Source organism: Pleurodeles waltl, chromosome 2_2, assembly GCF_031143425.1.
Source record: "Pleurodeles waltl isolate 20211129_DDA chromosome 2_2, aPleWal1.hap1.20221129, whole genome shotgun sequence".
NCBI classification, from domain to species: domain Eukaryota; kingdom Metazoa; phylum Chordata; class Amphibia; order Caudata; family Salamandridae; genus Pleurodeles; species Pleurodeles waltl.
In genome coordinates this window covers 1,062,490,482-1,062,509,894 of record NC_090439.1, presented here as the reverse complement: position 1 = coordinate 1,062,509,894, position 19,413 = coordinate 1,062,490,482, and positions in this window count along the sequence as shown.

Genomic DNA, 19,413 nt, shown 5'->3' with positions numbered 1-19,413 from the left:
TGACGAGGAGGAAGACGACGGGGCTGAAACAGACAACAGGGACAGAATCATTGAACAGTACTTCCAATAGGACACAGGTAACAATTCAAAGATAATTTAGTAAATGTGAACTACTCTCCTGCATCTCTGCTGCCTGTCTATTTGCCCCAGTGTATGATGACTGAGTTGTGGCTTTTCCCTCCCTATTTCAGATCTGGGGTCCCCACTACGAGTCCTGTGCTTCGTTTCCCCATGGACTACAGCTTTGTGGCAGCTGTTTGTTGACTTCACCATGTACAAGGACATATTTGCACTGTCATGTCAATTACAATATATTGAAATCACAGCCAGACTCCAGATAGTTTAGTGCAAAATAGGTGTTTATTGAAGTGCTCAAAATGGGATGGGTGGTTTCAAGTGGGTGGGGGCTATGGTGAAGGAATGTCCATGGCAGAGTCCAGAGTAACAGTCACACAGGTGCATTGTCCAGAGGCCTGTGGAGAGATGGAGCATGGGCAGTTCAAGGATGGACAGGGTGACAATGTGGGACAGTGGGATGACATCAGGTGGTATCCATTGCTGGCGGGGGTCTTGACATCCTACTCTGTCTTCTTGCGAGATCTCAGGGCCCTCTTGCGGGGTGGTTCTTCTCCTGCAGGAGGTGGGGGTCTGGTGGGCTGCTGCTGTGCGGGGGCCTCCTGTCCACTAGCGCCGGCGGAGGTGGTTGGCTGTTCTTGGTCCAGGCTAGTGGCAGGGGCCCTTGGGTGTTGTTGAGTGTCCGCCCTGGTGTTGACGAGGTCCTGCAGCAGCCCTACCATGGTAACCAGGGTGGAGGTGAGGGCTCTGATGTCCTCCCTGTACCCCCGATAGTGTTCCTCCTGCAGTACCTGGATCTCCTGGAACCGGGCCAGTACCGTCGCCATCGTCTCCTGGGAGCGGTTGTATGCTCCCATGATGGTGGTGAGGACCTCGTGGAGAGTGGGTTCCCTGGGCCCGTCCCCCCCCTGTCGCACAGCTGCCCTCCGAGTTGCCCTGTTTCCCTGGGCCTCTGCCCCCTGGCCGGTGTGCCCACTACCACTGCCCCCAGGTCCCTGTTGTTGTTGGGGTGGTGGGTTATCCTGGGTGCCCTGTAGTGGTAGACACACCGCAGATTGACGCGCCCTGGAGACAGAGGCATGGGCCCGCTGGGTGGGAGCTGTGCTGGTGTTCCCAGAGGGGTTTGGGTCTGTAGTGGCCTGGGCCTGTGTGAGGGGAACCGACTGTCCAGAGGTCCCCGATGGTCCGGGCTGGTCATCGGTGTCCAGGTCGACAGAGCTGCTGTCATCGCTGACGGCCTCTTGGGTGGGGGGTGTGGAGAATTCTGGGCCCTCCGCGGCGGTGTGTTGACGGTCGGGTCCTGCAGGGGTATAGAGGTATGGTTATAGTTTCAATGTGTGGCATATGGGTGTATCTGTGGGTTCCCGTGTCCCCAAGTGCTGGCATTCGTGTGTGGGGGCTTTGGTGAGGGTGGCTTGTGGGGGGGATGTGTATATGCATTGGGCATGCTTTGGTGATGGGTGTCCATGCTTAGTGGACGCATGCAGGCCTAGGTTTTGGGATGTGTGGGTTGTGATGGTGAGACATTGGCGGGGAATAGGTGTGCTGGGGGTGGGGGTGAGGATGGTGGTGGGGGTGAGGATGGTGGTGGGGGTGAGGGTGGGGGTGAGGATGGTGGTGGGGGTGAGGATGGTGGTGGGGGTGGGGGTGAGGGTGGGGTTCGAGGATGGGGGTGAGGGTTGGGGTATGATTTGGCATGCAGGTGGGGGGGAAGCAGTAGTGAAGCTTCAACTTACCAGTATCCATTCCTCCGCCGACTCCTGCGAGGCCGTCAGGATGCAGGATGTTCAAGACTTCCTCCTCCCATGATGTAAATTGTGGGGGTTGAGGTGGGGGTCCTCCGCCAGTCTTCTGCACGGCGATGTTGTGCCTGGATACCATGGAACGCACCTTCCCCCGTAGGTCGTTCCATCGCTTCCTGATGTCTTCCCGATTTCTGGGGTGCTGTCCCACAGCGTTGACCCTGTCGACAATCCTCTGCCATAGCTCCGTCCTCCGGGCAATGCTGGTGTATTGGACCTGTGTGCCGAACAGCTGGGGCTCTACCCGAACGATTTCCTCCACCATGACCCTGAGTTCTTCGTCTGTGAAGCGGGGTTGTCTTTGGGGTGCCATGGGGTGGTGTGTATGATGTGTGGGGTGGAGTATGTGTATTTAAGTGTGTTGAGTGTGGTGGTGTGTGTTGTTTTGTGTGTGGATAGTGTGTGGGTGATGGTGTGGAGTGGCTGTGGCTGCTAGTTTGTGGATGGTGGTGTCTCGCTCTGGCCTTCTTTCAGAATTTTTTTGCGTAGGGGTTTGTGGGTGATGTGGGTGGGTGTTTTATATTGTATTGTGTGTGTGGGAGTGGTGTGTGTATGTGTATCAGGTGTGTGGGATTCAAATCGTCCAATGTGGCTGAGTTTTGTTCGTTTGTGTGTATTCTGACCGCGGCGGTGTGTCCCGCCAATGGAATACCGCGTTTGAATGACCGCCGCGTGGATTCGTGGGTCGTAATGGCATGGGCGTATTTCTGTTGGCGTGGCGGGGGAGGTTTTGTCACCTCCACTTTTCCGCCGACCGCTGGTCTGGCGGTCGGTTGTGGCTGTCGGATTTTCGGAGGTTTGCCTTCTGCGGGTCAGAATGACCGTGGCGGGTTTCCGCGACCGCGGCGGGATTATGGAGGATTTATGACCGGCGGTAAGTGCATTTTACCGCCGGGGTCAGAATGACCCCCAGTAAATGTTTGATGACCTTCTAACAACTTATGAGCTGCAGGCTAGGTGTATATCACAAAGGTAATTGTGTTTACATTTTAACTGTATAATTTCAATTTCGCTGTAATTAGGCCAGCACCTATTAAGATAAATATATTTGAATGTTTGTCTTTTCAGTAACATTTCATGTTCCTTCATAATATTTTGCATTCTCACATAATTTTTGTTCGAGGTTGTACTTTACATACAAAAGAGTATTTGCAGGGTTGCCCGGCCAAAGTTCACCCTAACGAGCTATGAAAGCTTCTGGCATGTGTAGATGGAAACACTTAAATAATGACCTCAAACATGCTTGAGGCATTCACGTCTTGCCTTGGGTAGAAAACCACTTCTGTGCAGCCTCGGAAAAGTAGCTGTTTCAAAATTGAGACAGACAGAGTAAATTGACGATGAAGCTGGGATTGTAGAGAGCAGTAATACCCACAGCGGTTTACAGTGCGTTTTAGTCCCAAAGTGTTCATGCATTTATATTTTCAAATTATTCTCGTTTTGTATTTCAAAGTTGTTTTAGTAAAAAAAGGTAAGCGGGCGGTAAAATTATAAAGGCGTGCTTAGATCAAATTATGTCAGTTTCTCTATTGTTACTGAAAGCACAGTTAGGGATTCACAAAACTATTTCCAAGGCGTCGATTTGCTTCTGCCCGGAAAAAGCTGAAGTTCCCACATGCCTGACCTCACTGGCTATTCCCAATGCCATGAGCCCACGGATGAGTTATGGTGCCAGCTTGTTAGGCGTGTGGTGGGATGGGGGTGCAGGGTGTTGTACCTATGAGTGCACAATTACACAATGTATTGATGAAATAGGCACTGGTATGATCGCCATGGATGTGATATAGGTCGCCGTTGCCATAAGAGCATCAGAGCAGTGGCCAGGCACAAGAAGTCCCTGCTCCAGGCCAAACACTGGCTAAATGTTGAATTTGAAAGCACATTTAAAACTTTCACCTCACGTGTTCGTGCACCGGTGGTGGGGCAGCTTGGAAGAAGGAGAGGGCACCTGTATTTCGAATGCACCCACAGCGTGGTCGGGGTTTGTAATGGTACACAGAAGATGGCTTTCGTGAGACCTACAGGAATGAAGACCACTGTACCTGAACTCTCTTAACCTCTCATTTACATAAAACGCGTGCACTCATAATACTGATCGTAAGAGATATTTATTATTCATTAAATACTATTTTGGGGAGTCATTACTACTATTTGACACCTGGCAAGAGGTGGGTTTGAATTCAACATTTCTGTTAAGTAGCAATAAAAATAGGATGAACTATCTGAATTGCAATTTTATTCATTTTGAATTGTTGCTAGTCTTGCTATGTAATATAACTGTTCAGTGTCTTCAAGATACATACAACTTACACAGTGGTGCTGGAACAATTTTCAGAGTCAGTGCCATCAGTGTTACATCACTAAAGTTAAGGGATCGGGAAAAATCCAGGTATTACACAAACATCAAGTGAGCCACGCCCATTCAGAAGGCCAGTGGTAAGGGGGTAGGATGTAGCTAATGGTGCATTTTACAGCACATTGTCTGAAATATATTACTTAAGCATGGTGCCATAGGGCAACAGCCCATTTTCCAACTAAATGGCCTCCAAATTTGCACAGACATGCAGTTTTATTGGTAAAAATATATAGCGCACAATGTTTGGAAAACAGATTATACTGAATATGTATGATTTGCGTGGCACCAAGTTAAATGTCTTGGTTTATTTTGTTAAAAACTTTGTGGTATATTTAGGTTCCCCTAGCGCCAACTTAGCATCACCATAGTGTCAATTTATATATGGTAAGGCACCGCTAAAGTGGCTTTTTCCCCATGCCATACTTGTAAAGTAGCACAATGCATGCATTGCACCACTTTGTAAACCATTTCACCACATTATGGCTGCCCTAGGCATAATTTATGCAAGAGGGGTGTTTAGGCACTAGGAGGCCCGCAAAAATGGCGCAGTGAAATTTAGCAGATTTCAAAGCACCATTTTTGGCGTTATTTTTAACGCCTTCTCAGAGCAAGCATTAAAATGACACTCCCATACAAATCTATGAGCCTCCTTGCACTTTGCTACAATAGCTCAAATGCTTTGATGCTAGTGTAGCAAAGCTCCACAATAGCGTCAAAGATTTTGATGCTATTGTGCTAACGACCGCCATGGTGCAACATATTATAAATATGGCGCAACCATGGAGTCGTTAGGTGCCCGTAAGTGGGGGTAGAAAAAGTAGCGCAACAGCACTGATGCATCACCTTTCTTAAATATGGGCCTTTGTTTCCATCTCACCGCACAATTAAAAAATTACTTAATTTACCATTTCCTAACTGTTGATATAGTATGAAATATTTCTACATATCATTTACAGATGTCTACTGTAACAAACTGGATTTTTGTTTGAGGAGTGTGAAAACCCTACTCAAGTAACAACCACAATCCTCAACAGTAAAACGTGACAAAAGTCACTAAATTAACCTGTGCTTAACCTTTTGGTGGCTTGGCACAAAAACAATCGGGCTTAACCTAGAGCCAACGTGTAAAATATTAATGCAGTACACAAACAGTAAGTAAAGTGAAAACACAACACAAAAAATACCAAACCAATTTAGAACAATAGAATACATTTTAATAAATAAAATGCTACCAGAATGAAAAAAATCCAATCAGTAGAACTGAGATAAGCAATTTTAATGTTTTTAGGTATGTATAGTGTCTAAAAGTACAAAGCGCCACTAGCAGTCTCCTGGTTCTGCAAGACCAAGGGAAAGTCACAATTTCAGGCAAGCCGTGATGGGGCAAGGGCCAGATACAGGGACCAGGTTTGTCCCAGTGAAAAAGTTACCTTTTCAGAGTCTGACGCAAAGAGTTAGATTCACAGTGGAGAAGGTTGTGAGGAGCAGAGAGAGCATCATTCTTGGTTGTCCCTGTAGTGCAAAGAGCAGGTCTGGCATAGCGGACACTCATTGATGTAGGAAGAAGATTCTGTAGGGTGTTGCAGATATCAGTTGTCAGAGCTTCACGTTTCCTGTAGTTACTGGCAGTCACTGTAGTGCAAAGAGTTGGTTTCATCAGAGCTTCGTACTGGTGATTGTCATGGGCATCAGTCTTGGTGCAAACGAGCCCATTTGCAGTCACAAACCCAAAACGTCAGGAGTTCACTCTTCTTTACAGAGAAGTGTACTCTGATGCCAGCCAAGGAAGATCTGAGACTCACAATAGCAGAGGCCAGCAGGATTCAGGCCAGTCCAGTTGCAGGTATGGAAGCTGGGCAGATGCGGGACAGGTCTCTAGAGGTTCTTATACCTTTTAGGTCACGTAGGAGAGAAGACATAGCATAACATTTTACTTCTGTCTTTGAATGCTCTGCTGTGACAAAAAAAAAAACATCCAAATGTACAAGCATTTTTATTGTTCATTAAGCTTCTGAATTCCAGCATGGATATTTGGAAGTGGGCTGCAGCCCACCCTGGACCGCTACTTTTACCAGGTCGCATATAAATATTTCAATAGCCTAGTGCAATGGTACCAGGGAGCTGAATACTTGTTTTGCAGCAGGCCATAAATCTAGCTTTACCACTAAGGGCAAGATGTCTGTATGTTATGTGTGCTTGTGCAGGTGTTTCTGTGTATATGTGTGCTTATGTTTCTGTAACAGTGGCTGTAAGGCTGATTGTGAGATTCATCTTTGTGTAGGTGTGTGCTTTCTCTGGCCTATGTATCTGTGTGGTATGCATGATTGCTTGTGTGAGTTACTGCATGCACTGGAATGCTCCTTTTTTCCTATATGTGTCCGGCTGTCTGGGTGCATTTCTGTGTGACTGTTCCTCTGTAGTTATATGCCTGTGTAGGTGTGTGTGTCAATGTTCAGTTGGTCCCCTTGTGGGTGCGTGCTTGTATGCCTCTTTGTATGTTCCTATGTGTGTGCTTTGTTTTGTTTTTTATTAGCCCTGTCAGTCTAAGCAGTTCTCTGGAAGTATACATAGCTCTGCATATTTTAAGCAGCACCACTGGCATATTGATTTGCCATGGCATAGGTGAGCAATGCTACAAGCATGCTGGTGGCTCATACATACTTGAACAAAATCCCAATGGCACTCAGCATATTTGATTTATTTGAGTGCACTCCATGCATGTTGATATTTACCTTGGTGTAGTTTAGACGGGTTGGTGGCAGTATATTCTCTGTTTGTAGTCTGTTAGATGCCCCCAGGTGAAATTCCTACTGGGTCCATCATGTAAAATAAGCCCAGAGGCTTGAGGCAGATGTGACCCTTCCTGTTTTTATTAGGCTTGGATGGAATGCGCAGAGTCACACTACACGGAACTCCTCGGGGTGGCAAAAAAACTCTGCTGCACTACGCTGAGTTCCGTGGGCAGGCTAAGTTTCTGGTCACACCTGTTCACATCGCGTTTTACATCAAAGGCAATGCGAAGTACGTACTCGCATTCAAAATCATGTGTGAACGGCACCACGCGGTGGGCATGGGCACGGCCATCTTATTTTTCACTCTTTTAATGGTCCTGGGGCTGTTTCTTTCACTGCTTAATATTCTTTTCAATCCCCCACCCTCCTAATTAATCTACCTCTCATTTTTCTTTATTGTATTAGTGTGTCTTTTTGTGTCTGTGCATTTTTATGTTTTTTCATAGTTTCATGCTCTTTGTGACTTTTTGTATTTTTGTTTATTTTTCCCTTTACTTCCTTAGTTATTTCTTCCTTCCTTCTTTCCTTCTCTACCTGTTTCTGTTCTTCACCCCACCACCCAGCACCATGGCAGAGCAGGGCGGATAGGGGAGCAGCAGCGCCAGCCGTCCCGGACAGCCAGCAGCAGCCATCTACCTTGTGAGTGGCACCACCACAAAGGGTTGTAACAGCCCCGGTCCATGTTTTGTAAGGAGAAGGTGGCAGCACTGGTTTCCTACGTGCACCGCCACCTCCCCTTCATGCTGGCAGCAGGTGGCAGGCCTGGCATTGGTTACCCCTTGCTGAAGTGTCTGCTGCTTTGGGAGAGGGTGTGCAGGTGTGTTTGGGGTATCACCCAGGTCCAGCCCACCACCCAGCAGCTGATGCACTACTGGGCAGATATCATTGACCACAAGCAGGACCTGCTTGACCTGCTAAACATGGAGATTCTGGGGCTCGGTGAGTGTAGGAAGTTGGCTCTGTATATGCTATCTCAAAGTGAGAGATAGAGTGCAGAGTCCAAGGGTTCCCCTCAGAGGTTGATAGTGGCAAAATTAGATAATACTAATGGTCTATTTTGTGGTAGTATTGTCGAGCAGTAGGCTTATCAGAGGGTAGTGCTAAACATTTGTTGTACACACACACATGCTCTCCAACCCCAACGCCAACACGCCCTCACAAGACCTGTGCAACTCCCTCGCCACCTTCTTCCATCGTAAGATCACCGACCTACACGACAGCTTCGGACACCAGACCCAGCCGACCACCACTGAACCCACACCCCCAGCCATCACCCTCAACGCCTGGACCCACATCAACACAGAAGAGACCAAAACCACCATGAACTCAATCCACTCCGGTGCCCCCTCGGACCCCTGCCCACACTTCATCTTCAATAAAGCCGACGACATCATCGCCCCGCACCTCCAGACCATCATCAACTCCTCGTTTTCTTCTGCCACCTTCCCCGAGAGCTGGAAACACACTGAAGTCAACGCCCTACTGAAGAAACCTACGGCTGACCCAAGCGACCTGAAGAACTTCCGCCCTATCTTGCTCCTCCCCTTCCCTGCCAAAGTCATAGAGAAGACCGTCAACAAGCAGCTTACCAACTTCCTTGAAGACAACAACCTTCTCGACCCCTCTCAATCCGGATTCCGAGCCAACCACAGCACTGAAACCGCCCTCATCTCAGTCACAGACGACATCAGAACCCTGATGGACAACGGTGAAACAGTTGCCCTCATCCTCCTCGACCTCTCGGCTGCCTTCGACACCGTCTGTCACCGCACCCTAATAACCCGCCTCCGCTCCACCGGGATCCAAGGCCAGGCCCTGGACTGGATCGCCTCCTTCCTCTCCAACCACTCTCAAAGAGTCTACCTCCCTCCTTTTCGCTCAGACCTCACCGAGATCATTTGCGGCGTCCCACAAGGCTCCTCGCTCAGCCCGACACTCTTCAATGTCTACATGAGCCCTCTCGCCGACATCGTACGCAAACACAGCATCATCATCACCTCCTACGCCGACGACACTCAACTGATACTCTCCCTCACCAAGGACCCCACCAGCGCAAAGACCAACCTGCAAGATGGAATGAAGGACGTCGCAGATTGGATGAAACTCAGCCGTCTGAAACTGAACTCAGACAAAACGGAAGTCCTAATCCTCGGTAACACCCCGACTGCCTGGGACGACTCCTGGTGGCCCACGGCCCTTGGCACCGCACCGACCCCCTCAGACCACGCACGCAACCTCTGCTTCATCTTGGACCCACTTCTCACCATGACCAAACAAGTCAACGCCGTATCCTCCTCCTGCTTCCTCATGCTCCGGAAGATCTTCCGCTGGATCCCCGCCGACACCAGAAAGACCGTGACCCACGCCCTCATCACGAGCCGCCTGGTCTACGGCAACACCCTTTACGCTGGGACCACGGCAAAACTCCAGAAACGTCTGCAACGAATTCAAAACGCCTCCGCCCGCCTCATCCTCGACATACCCCCCAACAGCCACATCTCCGCCCACCTGAGACACCTGCACTGGCTTCCCGTCAGCAAAAGGATCACCTTCCGTCTCCTCACCCACGCACACAAAGCCCTCCACAACAAAGGACCAGAATACCTCAACCGTCGCCTCAGCTTCTACGCTCCCACCCATCTTCTCCGCTCCACCAGCCTCGCTCTCGCCGCCGTCCCTCGCATCCGCCACTCCACGGCAGCTGGGCGGTCCTTCTCCTACCTGGCGGCCAAGACATGGAACACCCTCCCCACCATCCTCAGGACCACCCAGGACCACTCCGCATTCCGGAGACTCCTCAAGACCTGGCTCTTCGAGCAGCAGTAACCCCTTCCCCTAGCGCCTTGAGACCCGCACGGGTGAGTAGCTCGCTTTATAAATGTTAATGATTTGATTTGATTTGATTTGATAAATGAGGAACACACACTCAAAGATTTAGCTCCAGGCCAATAGGTTTTTATAAAGGAAAATATATTTTCTTAATTTATTTTTAGAACCACAAGATTCAAATTTGAGGTAAGTACATAAAATGCAAGGTACTTCACACAGGTAAGTATAGAACTTTGATTTAAAACAGTAGTACACACAGTTTGGGTTAAAATGTCAAATAGCTACTTTAAAAATGGACACTGCAAAAATCAACAGTTTGTGGGGGAGGAAAGTAAATGTTAGTTTCTCAGGTAAGTAAAGCACTTACACAGTCAGTCTCCTGGGCATAGGCAGCCCACCGATGGGGGTTCAAGGCAACCCCAATGCCACAGTACCAGCAACACAGGGTCGGTCAGGTGCAGAGGTCAAAGGAGGGCCCAAAACACACAGGCGCCTATAGAGAACAGGGGTGCTCCGGTTCCAGTCTGCTAGCAGGTAAGTACCTGCGTCCTTGGGGAGCAGACCAGGGGGGTTTTGTAGAGCACTGGGACACACACACACAAGCACACAAAACACACCCTCAGCGGCAGAGGGGCAGCCGGGCGCAGTGTGCAAAGTAGGGGTTGAGTTTTGTATTGAAAACAATGGAGGGGCCCGGGGCCACTCTGGCGAAGCAGGCAGGGCACAGGGGGGCTTGTCGGGCCAGCCACCAAGTGGGCTTGGATGAGGGCCGCATGCTCGTCACTCCTGCACTGGTAGGAGGTTCCTCTCGGTCCTGGTGGCTGCAGGAGCAGGGCTTGGTCCAGGTTCGTGTTCCTTTGTTACCAGGCAATCGCGGTCAAGGGGAGCCTCTGGATCCTCTCTGCAGGCGTCGCTGAGGGGGTGCAGGGAGGTCGACTCAGGGTGTCCACGTCATTGTAGTCACCTGGGGGTCCTCTCTGTAGTGTTGGTTTCTCCAAACTCAAGCCGGAGGCGTCGGGTGCAGAGTGTGAAGACTCACGCTCCTGGCGGGAAGTGAGAGTCTCTTTAAAGTTGGTTTCTTGTTGCTGTTTTGTCGTTGTTTCTTGACAGAGCCGCTGTCCTCTGGAGGTTCTTGGTCCTTTAGGTGCAGGTCAGTCCTCTGAGTCCTCATAGGTGGCTGGTCCCGCTGGATGCGTCGCTGTGCAGGTTATTTGAGTCTGGAGACAGGCTGGTAGGGCTGGGGCCAAGTCAGTTGTCATCTCTGTCGTCTCTGTGGGGCTTTCAGGTCAGCAGTCCTTCTTCTTGTTGTAGGTTGCAGGAATCTCATTTCCTGGGTTCAGGGTCATCCCTAAATACTTTTTTATTTCAGTTTTTCTTGCTACAGCTATTCCTGCGGGATGACCACCAGCCAGGCAGGAGATAGTGGCTTGTCTGCGATGGCAGATGCTGGAGAACTTCTAGACCAAATACAGGTTGCGGTGCTCCTGGAGAAGGAGGAAGAAGCTGAAATAGCTGCCTCAGACCCAGGACCCAGCTCAGCAGCACACCAGCTCCAGCTTCCCAGCTACATCATCGGTGCCGCCTCCAGGTGTCAGGGTCCCTGACTGCACCTGCTGTCGCCCCCTCCCACTCTGACAGTGCATGGCTCCACTGTATCCTGCAGTGGATGGACTAGGTAGAAAGCCGGCTCGTTATGATCAGCAGAGCCTAGACCAGCTCAAGACCCATAAAGGCAGTGCACTCCTCTGAGCTCTTTTAAAAAACATATTTTGGGTGGGAGGGACTTGTTGTAGGTAGAGAAGTTGTGACAGGGTTTTCCAAAATGTTTCATATTGGACTTTTTGTAGGACTTTTTTGGAGTGGGGGCTATTTGTTGGGGAGATGGGTGGCACTGTTGTGGGTGGAAAGAGTGTTTTTATATTTGCTAAAAATAAAAAACAGCATAATTTATTTTACTCGATTTATGCCTCAAATGTTTATTTTGGTGTTTTAGTTTGCCCTGCTGTCTGTTATTGTAGCCTATGTTTTAAATCTAATGAAAAAGTGTATGTCATTTACTTATGCCCTTGCTCTATTGACCTTGCAACTGTATTGACCACTAGGAGATGATTAGCATTGTCTATATTGCCCTCAAAAACCTAGAAACACATAGACAGCATCTTCTTCTGTAGGAGTTAGTTACTAACTAAACAAGTTCACTTCAATCCATAGTTCTTCTCTTCCCTGAATAGATGATGCGAGGGAGTCTTCTTAATGCAGGTTTTTTCCCAAGGTGGCATCTTAAAGGGCTGGTAGGTAGCAGCAGTAGCAGGCTAGCGTGCTAACAGGGAAGTCAGAAGGTGCCACTCCCACCTATGTGAACTCCAACTGCAGGATTAATCAAAGGGTTATCCATAACTGTTGACTAGATTGAAAGAACACAGAGAGTTAGTGGGTCACATTGTATCATAAGTTTAGGAAGACCGAGACCAGACTACCACAGTAACAGTATTTGACACACAACAAAGAAGACCTGATACGATAATAAAAACTAGCAATATCAACTTCTTCTGAGCAATGGTGCTGAGCTAGTATTTAAAAACTAAACTTGGGAAATGAAATTATGGAGTCAGGAGAAGTGGGCTCAGAGTCAAGAGTGGTTAGACAAGGTTAAGTGTTTACGCAACACACAACTCAAGGCATAAATGGTTATGTTGATGGGGCCAGTATGGAATATTGCTCAGGTAATAGAAGGTCATGCAGTGAGTTGGTGTTGCTTTCACCACATCCGCCCCAGCAAGTGTGTGATTCATTTATGATACACAATTAAGACACACCTCAAAAAATCACATAGATCTGGGGAAGAGGGTTAGAATCTCAATGAATGGATGGGACAGAGTATTTGGAGAAAGGTGTGAGAAAGACAAACACTACACAAAAGAAACCACAACAATATTCATTGGACACTGAGCAGCACACCATCATCAATCAAATGTGGAAGGAAATGATGAAGGGATAAGCATGACACAGTTCAGTTAATTGTATTGCTAACAGTACATCTGCCCCATAGAGACCCAAGATAGTGTTTCTCTAAATGTTATGTCTTCTAGGTTTGAAAAATACAAATTATGGAGGACTGATGTTAACCCACCCAGTTCAAAAAAATATGCTTATTAAAAGGAAAATGATACTGTATTGCCAAACTGGGCGGTGCATCTCCATTCTTCTTGGAATTTCTGTCACTCTTGGGTGCCTGGCTGAACCTGTCCAGTAGGTAAGCTGGAGTCTTGAACTTTCACCAAGTTTTGTTTGTGCAAGAGAGGACTGGGAGAAGGCCTGTTTATTGAAAGAAACAGTAACTGTATTATAGAGTAAAGTAGAAGAACAAAAGGGAGCAAGGTAAGCTTCATGAGGATATCAAGCACTAACCTGTTCGTCCAACAGAGACACAATGCTGACCCAAGTTACTTGTTCCCAACCCCACCTAGATGTTGTGTACCTCCCACTACTTGTACGTGATCGGCACTGGAACGTTGTGAGGGAATGGATGAGTGAGAGAGAGAAACACGGACGTTGCCTGGCAGGATCAGGATGGCTAGTGGTGGTCTACGAAGAGCAGATACCTCCCATGATGAATTAAACATTTAGTTAAATTACACTTTTGCTGTAACTGATATACTAAAACTACTCTTTGCCAATTCCCACAAACTAGGTATACCTGTCAGGGTCCCCTTTCCCAATGTTGATGGCTCTCCCCTATCTCTAGGGATCTTCAAAAAACAGTATGGAACCTGTAACCAGATGCAATATTTAGCCTTCTATACTATCTACATGTATTTCCACCTTGTTCTCTAGTCAATGTGGCCCCACTGGAAGACCCACCTAAAGTGTTCCAGAAATTCAGTCTACGTCTTGCTCGTTGGGTCTTGATGAGACTTTCTAAAACACAGTCACACTCACAATCATAGACACATAACAGGCGATAAAGAATGAAAATCAATTCTTAAGTATTTAGATTTCTCAAATATTAAGGGATTAATCACTGCCATGTGTTAGTATTGGAAAGAACACAGTTCTTTGTTTTAACCACACTAAGAGCACAGGATTAATATACTTAAGGTCACATTCGTACGTAGTTGTCCAACAGACACTCAAATCTGTATTGTCATTGCAAGCTAACAACAATGAGTATCATTACTCGGCAGACATCAAGTATTCAAGTAACTGAGGACACTGAGAACATGCCCTTCTAGTGCTTGCTGCCCGTCTGAACATCCATCAATCAACTATCAAAGTTAACCAGTAAGAAGTCTTTCAAACGTGCGCAGCGCGTTACCGCCTTTTATGATGCCAATCTTGATCTCTTCTTTTCTAGGATTGGCATCCGTGATGCTGGGCTGTGGAATAAACAATCGAGGAGCAAGCATGGAGGATCACAGATTCCAACCCTGCATCTGAAGACCTCTGACAGCAAGCAATCACCTTAAGACTGGTGTGGCTTTAAATACCTGCTGAACCTGCCACACCCAGTCTGAGTCACCTGGCCACAGCCAGGCTGAGTCATAAGGCTGCTGTACCTGGCCAGTCCCAGTCTGAGTCATGAGGATGCCACAAGCTCAGATAAAAAGTTGATACGTGCTCAGATTCCTACACGAGTTCTAAAACAAGCATTGGCTCAAGTAAACATTTCTCAAAGGCAACAACAATCATTGGCCCATGCAAGGGCAGATGATTTGCCTATGGGCACACTTTACCAAACGCCAAATGTGGGTTTTGGAGCATATTCAGGTTTGCAGGCCTGACAGAGAAGTCAGGAGTGTACCAAGAAGACACATAGGCAAAGCAAGAACATAAGAAAAGTTCGAGTTTTAGCTGGCAATGCAGCAAACACATACTCAGCAACATTTCCCCAAAATGCACCTCTCTCCAGTCTGAGGTGATTACTATACCTCAGAATCTTCACCATCATCATGGTTTCTCTTGCAACTTGATAACTTTCTCCTTCTAGCTATTAAGGTAGTCCCACCCTGAATCCTTCCATCTTCCTCCTCCTCCTCCTGATTGTGAGGAACTCCGTCCCAGGCCCAAATCGAGAGAGGTAGACTTGTATAGTCAAATGCACAGCTGTTGAAGAACAAATAGAGAAACTGAACTGGAGTATTTTGTGTAGGTTTGTGTTTGGTAACTAAAGTGACTGGTCTGGTCTGACGAACCAGGACCAAGGAGTGGACCCTGCAGATAGATTTCACTAAGTTTGAAAGACCAAGCATATTCAGGAAAAAATTATCACCCATCAGCCCCCACATATTGCAAATCATCAGGATCAAGTTTACTCCCTCCCTCACTGTCAGCCACCACATACATCATAAATCATCACTCACAATCACTCAATATATCACCGCTTATTAGTGCAATAGTTAGTAGTTACCTCTTCCAATCCAAGCATGGTGGTTGAACAAAATATTATCTCCTTCATTGGTAGCAAGCAGCAACACATTGGAATTTGGCGTTGGCACTGGAAGTCTTTTAATCAATGATCTTCTGGGGCAACCCTGCTAGGAGATGTAAAAAAAAAAAAAGGATAGGAAATGGCATGTGAAGGAGGCAGGCATTTTATCCAATGTCCTGAAGGGAATGTGGGGGCTTCTTCACTGCACACAGGTCCAACTGCTATCCGGCCATATAATATGTGACTAAATAATGGGGCAGCATGAATCAGACAAAAACATAATGTTCCACTAGCAATTTTCTTGAAAGAAAGGAAGAAAGAAAGAAAGAAAGAAAGAAAGAAAGAAAGAAAGAAAGAAAGAAAGAAAGAAAGAAAGAAAGAAAGAAAGAAAGAAAGAAAGAAAGAAAGAAAAAAAGTTGTTCAATGAGAAATAACGTAAAGGCTCTATGGTTGTTCAGGCATCCTCAAACTCAGGTGGTTCACCCAGAAGTTGGTCAGCAAACACACTTGATTCTGACCAACCATCTTCTTTCCCTTCCTGTGTTGCTTAAGGAACAGTGTAATTATGAATGCTGATTCATGTTGATCATGATTAATCTCTCCATGTTTTGAGGTGAGACTGGTCCTTCTCACTGTAACAAATGCACCAGCTGCACTAAACACATGTTCAGCAGACATGTTGGCTACAGGACAAGCCAGATACTTTATTGTCAGCCTATTGAGCTCTGGCCATTGGTGCATCTTCCCATACCAATGCACTAATGGGTTTGGAGCCACATATACCTCTTTTGGTTCATCCATATACTCCTGGAACATCCTCTGAAGTGTCATTGGTGCTGCCACTTGCTCGACCTCTTTTTCCTTCGCCTCTGCACTGGACTTAAGACCTGCCACCTGAAACCAAGCCAATCCAGAGGTTAGGTCTGATTCTTCTGATGCTGTTGTTGCCAGTGTTCTTTTGCTGGTGTTGACTGATGTGAGACAAGACTGCATTTTCTGGAAGTTGAAGGCGGCACCCCAGAACTGCGGAGTCGGACTCAAATGTTTCAGCAGTTCTTCTTCCAGTTCTCCGGCTTGCTCACCAATCCACCTCTTCAATAAAAGGAATTATAGCAGAAAGATTTTTCGTAGCATAGATCAAGTAGTGAGATAATGTAATTTTACAGCCTTGCATTACAAGTCAAGCGATAGTTCGGGCTCTCAAATAAGGCATGCACATCTGGCTTTTTGTAATATCTGCGACTGCAAACCTTTCATACACCTTCTTTAGTTGGCCCTATAGCAGATGCAACAATGGCGTAGCTTGGCCCATTGTGATATCCTCCTTGCTAGCTTCCCATGGGAAAACCTCAAAAGGGAGCAGCATCCGTGTCAGGCATTTGACAAGGCCCCATTTGTCTGCATTCATGGTCACAGCTTTCCCAATTGCATCCCTTCCTCTTTGAATTATATAACCATTGATCTGTCTGTACTGCTCAAACAGACATTTCAACATGTAATAGGTTGAGTTCCAATGTGTTGGCACGTAAGTGGTACTCTATCACCACGCTGAATAATCTGCAACTGTTTCTGGGATTTAAAAGAATGGCTGAAATGAGTGCAGATTCATCTGCAGGTGATCAGTATGTTTCTGACTGTGTTTTTTTGGGGGGGAAAGTCTTTGCACAACCAGTTTGATGTAATCCACCAAACACAGGTCGTTGATTGACGGTATCTATTGAAGTAGTCACAGAGGTGTTTCCTTTGACTTGGCGAAAATACTATGGTGACGAGTAAGAGTCCTTTCAATTCTAGGAAATAAAAGGAAAGGAAGGTGTTGTCGTGAGGGCACAAGGGCACTGCGAGGGCCGCTGTAAGGGGCCACCAGTCCCGCTGTTGGGGCTTCACGGCCTGTTGCATCGGAGCAATCGGAGGAGTGTTGGAGCCTCAGAGGAGCAGCGGAGAGAGGCGCAAAAGTGCTGAAAGCCACGATTGAGGTACTGCGGCATATCATGGTGTACCACGGCATATTAGAGCAGCCATAACATCCACGCCTGCGTTCGCGCCCACTTGCCTGCATTACCGGCCATTGTTATTGCCAGATATTGCTGGACATTGCAGCTTCCGACATTGCCTAGGGGTAGCCGTGAAATCGAAAAAGTAAGGAAAGGAGGAAAAATTGTATCTACCACCTAGGTACCGCCTAGATACCTAGCGCCACTCTGTGATCTTTCTAGTGACTTCTCCAGGTAGGGCGGGTTGTGGTAGCGTGGGTGGAGGTCTGATTATGGTGAGCGGTGAGCGGCTCACTTGACCTCACTTGACCTCAAGCCCTGAGAGCTTTATATGGATCCTAGAAACGCCACCATAGGTACCATCCTTAAAGTGTACTTAAAGTATAGAGTAAGCGCAGGATACTTCACTTTAGCTCTGGGAGTCCTGGGAGCCCTGGGAATCTGGGGAGAGTAAAAATAGAGTCAGCTGTGTAGAGCTTAGAGCTGCTGCTCCTGGTGGTGGTGCGGAGGCGGCTAGTATAAGACCAGTGCGACTTGCTCCCCTCAGGAGTCTGTTCTCCCTGGTGTTTACTTAGGAAAAAAAATAACTACAGTGTGGAAATTGGAGTGTGGAGTATCGTGGACTGTAGTGGACTGTTGTGGAGTGTTGTGGAGTGCCGCCGTAAGAGGGGAGATATATAATATATAGTACACAGTATGCCGGTGAACAAAGCTCGATCACGTGGTGTAAAAAAGGGACCAAAGACATTTCTAAGGCAAAAGAGACTATGGATGTACATTGGCCTACAGGGGTATCATTTAGTAATCAAGAAGGAGGAGGAGGGGGAAATATAATCCAGTTGTTGGAACAAGAGGACACCCAGAGAGACAATGGAGACAGCGGCGAAAAACCCTCAGGAACCCCACTTGGGGCATCAATTAGAGAATTTGTGGGGAAATATTTTAAAAAGACTTATTACATGTCACAGGTGTCAGAGGGAAACAATATGTTTGATTCTAACCAGAGTGAAATTGAACGCTGTATAAGGAATATAAGGAATGACTTTCAGATCTCAGACTCACTGCAGATAGAGAATTTGCTCCAAGGGGAGTCGTTAGAGGAGGCGATTGGGGGGAAGGTTTCGTTGGAGCCCAGGCAATCTTCATCCCCATGTCTCCTACCTCAAGTAAGGGATAGCATTAGACTAGAAGAGAGACTCCCGCCCGTTATGGTTCTGGAAAAAAGGAGGAGAGCGAGGGTCTTGTAGGAGAATCGGGAGGATGTATCAGAGAGGAAAGTAAAATGGATACACTCTTGCCGTATTCCCTCTTGGGTAGACAGTCTGCATTTGTTTTAGATACCACTGCCATACCTGCAGAATCACTACTAGATGTAATGTTCCTAATGCAAAAAACTCTGTAGGCAATTTTAGAAGTACTGATGGCAAATAATAGTTTGGGAAAAGTACATAAAAATCAATTAAAAGGGATAACGGAGGAGTTGAAATACATCAATATCAGCATGCCAGTACTGGTATGAGCTGTACCGGACAAAACGGATAAAAAAACAGGTACCCTAGAACAAAATAGAGAAGGAGGGGAAGGAGATATAACACAGACACCAAATCAACCGTCAGTATATGTTTCTAAGCAACCAATGCTGGTGATAAAAAGGAATCAAAGATGGGGAAGAAAGAGATACAGACCCTATAGATTCCATCATAACCCCCAACGAAGTAAGCAAAGTAAGCAAAGAAACGTTAGGAGTAAAGCATTAGTAGAGAGAGATGGGAAAGTAGTTCAGGTAGTTCAGGACAAGAAATTAAGGACAACCCAAGGACAAGGAGGGGAAGTAGTAGCCCCAGACCAGGGGGGTATGCTACAAAAGGTACCCAGTGTACCTTATGGAGAAGATAGAGGGTCATCCAAAGAGTGGTAACAGAAGGAAGAAGGGAAAGTAGCGGACTAGAGGAAGAGAACATCGCTAAGAGATTAGTAAGAAGTGGGGGAAGCAGAGAATTAGATAACTCAGTTTGCCCGGCGAAGAGCAGGGTTTTGTTTCTACCAAAGGGCCCTGGGAAAGAGAGGAAGACAGACAGTCCTAGAGGAAGTATGTGTAGGTGGATATATTTGGAGCCCTGGGGAAGGGAGATTGGGA